Below are 9736 nucleotides of genomic sequence, written 5' to 3' on the forward strand. Positions count from 1 at the left end.
AACAACAACAACAACAACAACAACAACAACAACAACAACAACAACAACAACAACAACAACAACAAAACATCAACAACAACAACAATAACAACAATAACAACAACAACAAAAGTAACAACAAAACTAGCAACAAAATAACAACAACAACAAAAGTAATAACAACAAATACAACACAACAACACTAGCAGCAACAGGAACAACATCTAAAGCTGAACATGTAAAGAACCCGCGGCTATATAATCCTGTGCGTAAATTCATTACTTATAAAGGAGATCTTAGTGACGGGAGCCCAGAAGAGGGGGGAAGGAGGTGAGGGGGTGGGGGCAGAACGTGGAGACGAAAGCAGACGACAGAACATAGTTAGAGAGTAAAAAGGAGGTTAAAGTTAAAAGGAGACAATTTTAGAGAAGAAAATTTTTCGGTCGCTACCCGGATTCGAACCCGGGTCCTTTGAATAAGAGGCGAGCACCTTAACCTCTAGGCCACGAGAGCTTCCTGTGTGTACTTTAATTACATACATAGTAACATACATAAATGCACAAAAACACCCGCATACATACATATTATGACAGTGAAAGCGATTTAAGGAAAAGAAAAATGCGCGCTGGAAGTCTGGTCAAAAGAAAGTTGAATAAGCAGAAGTGGCCATACATCTGTCAAGTCTGGACAAAGGTCAAGGTCTTTGTTTGTGACGGAATGAAAACAAAGATCAACAGAGTTGGAAATAGATCCAGCAACAAAACATAGAACAAAACACTTGAAAATAGATCCAACATTTAAACAAAGGTCAAAACAAATAACTAGAAATAGCTACAGCAACAAAACACAGAACAAAACAGTTGGAAATGGCCCCAACAACAGACGTCATCAACAGCGGCACAGTGAAAGAAATGGTTGACGAGGTCTGTGAACAACACAGGGATTAACCGTTAACTCCTTGAGCCCTAGTAGTCTGGACATTGGACAATGCTTGGAGACGTGCTGTTCATTTAAGGGGCATGACTTCATTTATTCAAACATAAATTTTAATTTGATTTTTGCTTTCTTCTTAATATAATGATAATAATAATAATAATAATAATAATAATAATAATAATAATAATAATAATAATAATAGATAGGTAGACGACATGTCATTTGTATAGCGCAAATTCCCGCTCAACAGCAAGCTCTATGCACTTTACGATCTATGTTATTCCCCCCAACAGACTTGGTAGCCACCCGGGCAAAATTCAAAATTTCCTACCAACTGAAAACGTTAGGTGTGTCCCGCGCGCTCATATGACCTTATGCAGTTGCGAGCGCCGTAAAACACTTTACAAAAACAAACAAGACCTGGTAGCATTCTGAAACAATCTCAACTTCTTGGAAAACGTACAGTAGTACAAGTTGCAATTTTTTGAAACTTTCGAAGCCATGCAACAACATTTATAATATGACATATCACAAACTTATATCTTTGATTGGTGTATGGCGGTTCGAAATGTACCGAAATAGTGTCTCTGGTCTGCTGCTGATTGGACATAGATCTACCATGTCTCCGCCGCACCCTGAAAGAGTTAAGCGACAGTCGCTTGGCTCTGCTAGGGAAAGTCGGAGCATAACGTTATGCCTGTTGTTTTCGGGCTAATCGTATGTAGTACGATCTTTGTGTATAGATCTACATTATACCCAGTGCACACTGCCAATCGGATTGAATCGAACGGAGTCTGGTTAGCCAGATTGTCTGTCATGGGCCCATCATTGGGGGAGGGGGGGGGGTGCAAAGGGGGGGAGGGGCAGGTGCTACAATTTTGATGCAATGCGATCTATTCGATTTGCACTATTGATAAACAATTTTGATTTCTTATTATTTTAAAAGTCACAGTCGAATTTCGGTCGCACTGTTCCATAACGATAGCTTTTACCCCTACATGGAGAAAAATAGGGCTAGTTCCGATTGAATCAGATAAATATTTGATTAGCTGTGTGCACATTGTATAAGATCCAGATCTATATAGTTCCAGTCACCAGAGCGTACCACACTGTAGAATTGACACTTCTCAGCCGGAAAGCAATTCTTACACCGTTCTTTTGGAATTATTCTTTCTCGTCTGGACGGTCAGTTTGCTTGTTTTATCGTCACAGTAAATGGTCGCTTTTAAGGACAAGCGAGCTAACCCAGATTTCGGAGGTTTCCAGAAATCTTGACCTGCACCAAAAGTGGGCATTGCCCTATCTGTAGGAGAAGTTTGCTTTCTTTAGTGTGTATATTTGTTTGGTTTCAAAGAAAACTCTCCTTGTATTTTCAAGGAACTGAACAGGGGACAGAAATTTTACCTTAGATTTTCTCAAAACTTGTGCTTAAAAGTGACCAACAATTTCCACTTTTCTCTGCCAGATAGAGTTAATGTCCTACTTGATATGGTGCTTTAGGAATTCTTGATTTTGTTATTAGTTTGATTTAGTTATTGGGGCACAAACAGACTCTTTTGTGAGTTGCGCCCACGACCAAAAGAAATTAAGAAAGAAAAACAGCCGTCATGAAGGAGATACAGGATACCATCCAACTCTGTCTGTCTGTCTGTCTGTCTGTCTGTCTGTCTGTCTGTCTGTCTGTCTGTCTGTCTGTCTGTCTGTCTGTCTGTCTGTCTGTCTCTCCGAATACAGGGGAATGAGGAAAGTAAAGCCACTTGCATTGTAAATGAAGAAAAACAATTGTTGATTATGTTTTTGTGAGCAAGGGTACGTTTGAGAAGATCTTTAGTTTTTCTATCATGCCCAGGCCAGAATCAGATCATTTCCCACTGTCAGTGTTGTTGAAAGTGTACATAGAAAATGGCGTCACTAGGGAAAATGTTGAATGTGAGGCCACACCAGATTAAGTTTGTTCTAATTTTAAAGACTTGCTAAAGCCCAGAAATAGTGAATCATCAAAGGATCTATAACAGATACAAGCTGATCATGAAGTAGTTTCAACAATAAATGATGTTTTAGGCCCAAATTATGTATACCTGTTTGATAACAAAATCACAACTTCTGAAAGTTCAAAGGGTTCTGAGAAAAACCGAGGAAAAGAAAAGACTAGTGTATGTGATGGGATTGGTCCTGATTTCTATTCAAATGCCAGTACTACCTTGATAATATACCTGTGTTTGTTGTTTAATACCATTTTTAGCAGAGGAAAGTACCCCAAAAATGTGGTGTCAAGCACGAATTCATCCTCTTCTATAGAAATGTAGTCCGTCAGGAAATATGTGCCAGGGAGGTAACTTTTATTATTTCTAGAAAAGTAATTCAACCAAGTATGTTTTACTTTTTAAAAAGTCTAATGTCATATTATTATAAGGATTCATTTTGCCGGAAACACAATGCTAAAACAACTCCATGTTTGGTGTAAAATGTCAATAAGTCCAAATGCCCCAAAAAACTGACTAACATCAGATTCCAAAGTGTCATTACAAATAATTGAGAAAAACACTCAAAGAGGGTACGTGGGAAAATGTCGTGAGTACAGGTGACTGCCGTAGACGAATGGCTGTTAGAGTCATATCTAAACACTCGCAATTTGTTTTGAGAAATGTTTAATTTTCCTCTCTCCTCGTGGCAAAAAAACATTATTTTCAAAAGTTGAAAGGATAAATGTTTAAAGTTTCGTCGTTAAGAGCAATGTGTTGGTTGTTTTTTTTTTAAAGCTTAAATGTTAAGCTTAAAAAAGGTTATGAATGTGATGACAACAATTAAGTCTGAAGTATTAGTTTCCTTCCATACACTCAAACACAAGCAAGCAAGCAAGATCGGTAAAGAATTTCTCATTCTTTTTTTTTCTCTTTTTCAGAAAAGAAACGACCTAGAAAATACACCCCATGATGATTCCAGCGACAAAGACCATGCTATTCCTACTGCTGATCATCAGCTGCCTTGCCCCAGAACCCTGCCTGAGTGCTCCTACCGCTCCGGGAGACACAGACACCACAAGCGACGCCAGCACCACCACCACTACCACCTCAGCCCCACAGATCACCAGGTTTCTCATACCGATCGTGAACATCAAACTCAAGCAAGTTGATTGGTGGTCGAAGTGAAAAAACCTCAAAGAATACTTTTCTCATCTTGACAGTGAAAATAATTACTTTTGAGCTTATTTAAAAACATACTTTATGAAACGAACAGTTGATTACTTTTGTCCTTCCTTCTCACAGTTCTCTTAGGTTCATGATATTATGATGTGCACAATATTAGTAAAAAGCAAGTTGACTGGTAGTCGAAATGACAACAAAAATAATTTTCTCTTCTTACAATTGGCATTGGCAAAAATTAGTGTTCCTGTACATGATATAGATACACAAAATGTATATACTTTTTTATTAAATACCATCTTGATAATTGTATTAGTCCTTCTTACTCATTGAGCTATTATGTTCATGGTGTGATGGGCACGATGATCTTCATTGATTGTGCTGGGATTGTATGAATGTCTGCGTATGTGTGTGCGTTAATCTAAAGAGCCTATTCTTGCGCTTTTTTATCGAGGAGAAATGTGGTTTTCTTAGACAGTGTCCTTATTTACGTTCATTCTGTTTTACTTTACAGCCTCTGCCGAGAGGAGGAGTAAACGTCGTTCTCTTGTATGTTTGGGGTTTTTTAAATCGCCTATCGCACGGTGACACTGTTGTTGTTTTACAGCCTCTGCCGAGAGGAGGAGTAAACGTCTTTCTCTTGTATGTTTGGTTTTTTTTATCGCCTATCGCATGGTGACACTGTTGTTGTTTTATATTTCTCTGACCCCCATCTATCCATCTTTTTTCTGGGCCAGCCTTTTCCAGTGGCATTGTAACATTTCAAAAATGCCAAAAATGGTAGCAGAAAATGGTTGTCTTAACAGGTTATTGTAATGGACAATTGACCGTGAGAACAGGTTTTACTGTATAACATGTACATCATTTTTCTAGAAGTTCCAGTCTGTTGTATGCAGAGATCGACAGCCAAGCACAAAATGCGCTTCCTGACCTCTGCACTTTGACCATCAATGATTTATTTATAGAGGCACCAGCCATTCATGTCCAGGTGCTGTTTTAGCCAACCTCTGCACCTCTTACGTTGAAAAATACATGTCTAGCTGAGGACTTTATTCTTAAGTTTAGTAAGAGTTTTACGGCACTTGCTACACACGTAAGTCATACAATTGCTGAAGATTAAAGTACTTACTAGAGAGTAACATGGAAAGAAAAACAGAAAAATGGTGAAATGGTATGCGTTTAACACCCCTTTAACAACACTATTAGGTTATTTAAGAGGCGGGATCTCCTAATTTAACGTCCGTCTCCGATAGGATTGAGCCAAGTGGGAAGTTCGTGTAAAGTGCCTTTCCCAAGGACACAACGTCGGAACTAGCTGAGGCTCGAACCCCCGAACCCGCAATCTCACGATTACGAGTCTGGTAGCCTAACCACTAGGCCACCGACGCCACTAAAGAAAAACAGGAGGAGAGATAAGGAAGAAAAATGAGTTGAGGTTTGGTGGGACTGGCTTGTTTACACTTTTTTTGATACAATAATGAAACAATTCAAACTGTTTTCTCATGTATTTTCATATTTCGGAATAAACATGTTTTCTATAAACAGAAGTTTTTGAAATACTATACTGTGTAAATATGACAGTTCTCTTTCTGGGTTTTGAGCGATTTTTGTACAATATACGTGTTTGTGTCCTGACAGATTCCCCTAGCCCTTTCACCGAGCTAAGAGGTTCTTCCATCGCCTGGGCAAAGCTGTATAATGAATACTCTTTATTAAGATCGTCTCTTAAGACGCAAAAGGCCACAGGGAAGAGAGGTTTTTATGGGTGATCTGAAATGAGCTAGGGATAAATAAATAATGAACAACTACACTGTGCCAAACATTTGGAAAGCTGGATATACTGTGGTGATGGATATTGACGTTTCTGTGAGGCCGAAAAGGACAGTAAATTCAGAATCTAATCCCAGGTCATATAAGTGCCAAAGATTAGAGGTATTACGAAAGAGTAACATGGTACAAAGAAACGAAGGAAGAGAGAGAGAGAGAGAGAGAGAGAGAGAGAGAGAGAGAGAGGAGAGAGAGAGAGAGAGAGAGAGAGAGAGAGAGAGACAGAGAGAGAGAGGGAGACAGAGAGAGAGAGACAGAGAGAGAGACAGAGAGAAAGACGATAGATATATATTTGCCACTTCAGAGCATCCATCAACAATCCACTCTTTAATTATGTAGAGCACCAAATAACCCGAGTAGCGTAGTCACGATTCTGTTGACCCCAGACTTTAAACCACAAAACAAACACACAATTGTAACCGTTTCACGCCGCCTTCAACACAATTTAGCTCACGTACAGCATAACCACCAGGCCGGCGACGCCACCTACTTTCCGAGAGGGAGGAAACCCTTCCAAGCCGCCTACTGCTGACACTGACACACTCATCCCATTAGCTCAAGCCCCACTGATTACCGCCCCGGATGCCAGGAAAGCCACCCCCCTCCTCCTCCCTCATCTACACCTCCTCCATCCCTCATCCTCACTCCTGGCCTCCCCTCCCCGCCACCTCATCCCACCACTGTCCCCATCCCCCACCTCTACCCCCCCCCACACACATACACACAGTTTGTGGTCGCTCCAACCAACCAGTAATCAGATCCTGGGAATTTCAGCTAAAATTGTGAATGGAGCTTACTGTAATTGTTATTTTTGTGTGTGTATATTTGTGTGTTTAATTATGTGTTTATGTATGTATGTTTGCCAATGTTTGCCAGTTCTCCCCATTTTTCTTCCCACATTGCTTTAGACAGACAAACAGACACATAAACAGTGGGCGGTTGGTGGGCGCTCTGGTTTGGTATCCTCCTTCTGTCCTGTCAAACACCCATCGTCATTGTCTCTTCTCCATTTTTTTCTTTGATTGTTACTCTCTCGTAAGACCTCTGTATCTTCTGCACTAATGTTACCCATTTGTGTTGCAAGTGCCGTAAGACTCTTACTAAAACTAAAACAGACTAACTGATGTTCAAATAGACAATCAGACTGACAGGTAAATGTGTTTTCGGGTCCCAGCGTCTAGATCTAATACCTACGTTACTTAGCCCACCTCTTGATGCTCTCACCCTGTGAAGGCGTGCGTGGTAGAGGAGGGCAAAATTCGGATAATCAACAAAGATAACCGGATAATTCTTAATGAGACATTATCCGAATTCAGACTTTTTAACTCGCTTGCCTGACCCGTTTGCCGAAGTGGGTGCACCCATGTGTTGAAGTATTGCTAACCCGTTTGTTAAAGTGGTTCTAACCCATTTGCCAAATCGGTTCATATCATATTATTTGCCGAAGAGGTGCACTAACATAGTATCCGGATTTTGCTAAAGCGACTCATTGCCCAGCCCTAGTGCGTGGTAGGAGCTCTCACAGAGCGACCAAATGTTCTTTAGCCTAATCCCCAGATTTCCTCACACGCCTTATCTTGACTTCGTTAGAGTTGAGGGGTTTTGTTAGGACAAGAAGAAAGACAGGCCAACATATAAACTAGCAAAAGCACAGATACGCGGTCAGAAAGATAGACGTACAGACACCAAAATGCACAGAAACATGGACAGAACGACAGAAGTTCAGACAGGCAAATTGTGTACAGACCCATAGACAGGAAGATGGACGTACAGACACGGGATTATATAGACAGAAAGACAGACACGAACGAAGACAGGGGAACATACTGAGTTGCAAATACACAGACAGACATACGGACAGAAAGATGGACATACAGACGGGCAAATACACAGGCAGAAAGACAGACTGCACAAGAGTTTGTTTTATGTTTTAGTCAGGTTTTACGGCGCTCGCAACTGCGTAAGGTCATATGAGCGCCAAGGGGTGGATAACAACAGAAACGGGGAATCAGGCTTACTCTGTTCACCTCTCTAGCTTCAACAGCACAAAGTCTGCTTCGACGACCAAGGCACTCCGGAAACAGCAGTTCACACGAGAGTAGCAAACATACAAAAGAAGTAGAGGGAAAATGGCGATAGTAAGGATGAGGAAAGAAAAAGCAGGAGTTCCCCATATGTGGTTCTTGCACAGTTATGAGCATGACATCGATGAATCAGCCCATTTACAATTCTACTGTGCATAAGAACAGGTTAATATCCCTCCTTTGGGAATGGCCGAAAGACACTTCAGTCAGTAACACTGCCCTGGGGGGGGGGGGGGGGCTCAAGAGTTTGGAAGCAACAGAAGCCAATATTATTACTGTTGTTGCTCCTGAAATAACCTACATTTGGACTAGTACAGCGGTGATCTTTTTACTGTCTGAACAGACACAAAGACAAGCGAACAAAGAGACACTCAATTGTACTGACATACGGATAGAAAGATAGACGTCCATATATAGATCTACAAATATTCAAATATATAGACCGACAGATAGACAGACAGACACGCTGCTTTAAGAGTTTGAAAGCAACTGAAGCTAAGATTGTTTTTGCTCCTACCTGCTGAAATACGTTCGTACCAAAGAGGCTATAAATACTACAGTACTACACCCAAAGATACACGGTCTTTGCTACACCTACCCATAACCGATTTAGCTTAGAACCGTACGGTGATGACCGTTTCACAGAGCTGCCAACTGCTCTAATGCTCAATCCCGGGCTTTCTAGCAAGACGAGATCTCCCATCCGCTCGTTTGGCTGGTGGTCCGGACAGAGGGGGGCCCCACGTCTGCGCTTTAAGACGTCACTTCCCATTACCAGCGAGTCGAGACGGGGATTCCCGATGATTAGCAGCGACAAGATAAGGCCGATAGGTTCGGGCCCCGCGCCTAGAAACAAATTGACTGTGATTTTCCAGGCGTTTATAAGGATTCTGTCTGCTCCAAATTGCATTTCGAAAGGGGATAAGTAACCCACGGGTCTAGAAGCGTGGGGCGTTGGCGGTCAGATCCTGGGGCGATTGGGAGATCTTTAGGAGGTGGTGCTGTGGCTATTTGAACTACCATTCAACATTCACATTTTTGGGGGGGTTGTTATTCACAGCTCTTCTTAATGTAGCAGACAGAACCATTCGAATGACGAGTGATTGAATTTTTCGAAAAGGGAAATAAATTTGAGCGAATGATTTTGGTTCCATATTTCTCAGTCCAAAGCAGAATTTGAGCGTATTATTATCATTGTTATATCTTAGGCTACACCATAAAGGTAGCCAAGATACAACAATATTAATTTGTATTTGATGATTACTATATAGGGTGATAAGTAGAGCCCAAAAGTGGTGTTGGTTGCCTAGTGGTTAGGCTACCGGACTCGTAATCGTGAGATTGCGGGTTCGGGGGTTCGAGCCTCAGCTCGGCCCGACGTTGTGTCCTTTGGAAAGACACTTTACACGAACTTCCCACTTGGCTCGGTCCTATCGGAGACGGACGTTGACTTGGAAGTCCCGCCCCTTAAATAACCTAATAGGGTTGTTAGGGGCGTTAAACCCATACCGGGTTCTTTTTCAGAGCCCAAAAAGTATTGAATATCGATTGTTGCTCATGGACTAGACGAAAAAAAAAGTGAAAAAACCCCCGAAAAATAACAACAAAAAACAACAACCCATAAACATTCGCAGACGGTATTGGAATAGCACACATTGTGAGGGATTTCACGCTTTGAACAGTCGATGAAGTGTTTCGTTTTCTCAAAACCTCACAATACTACTGGGGAACGGAAGGGGGAGGTGGGGGTGGGAGTGTGTGTGTGTG

At 41.4% G+C, this 9736-nt stretch overlaps 1 long non-coding RNA gene across 1 annotated transcript; it reads left to right on the forward strand.

Annotated features, from left to right (window-relative positions):
• The first annotated feature begins 1998 nt into the window (after nucleotides 1-1998).
• On the forward strand, nucleotides 1999-4610 carry LOC106012238. The gene is made up of 2 exons (XR_001184973.1): nucleotides 1999-2100; nucleotides 3818-4610. It is a non-coding gene; the product is annotated as an uncharacterized LOC106012238 (long non-coding RNA).
• Nucleotides 4611-9736: the final 5126 nt, after the last annotated feature.

Source organism: Aplysia californica, unplaced genomic scaffold (genome assembly GCF_000002075.1).
Source record: "Aplysia californica isolate F4 #8 unplaced genomic scaffold, AplCal3.0 scaffold00301, whole genome shotgun sequence".
NCBI lineage: Eukaryota > Metazoa > Mollusca > Gastropoda > Aplysiida > Aplysiidae > Aplysia > Aplysia californica.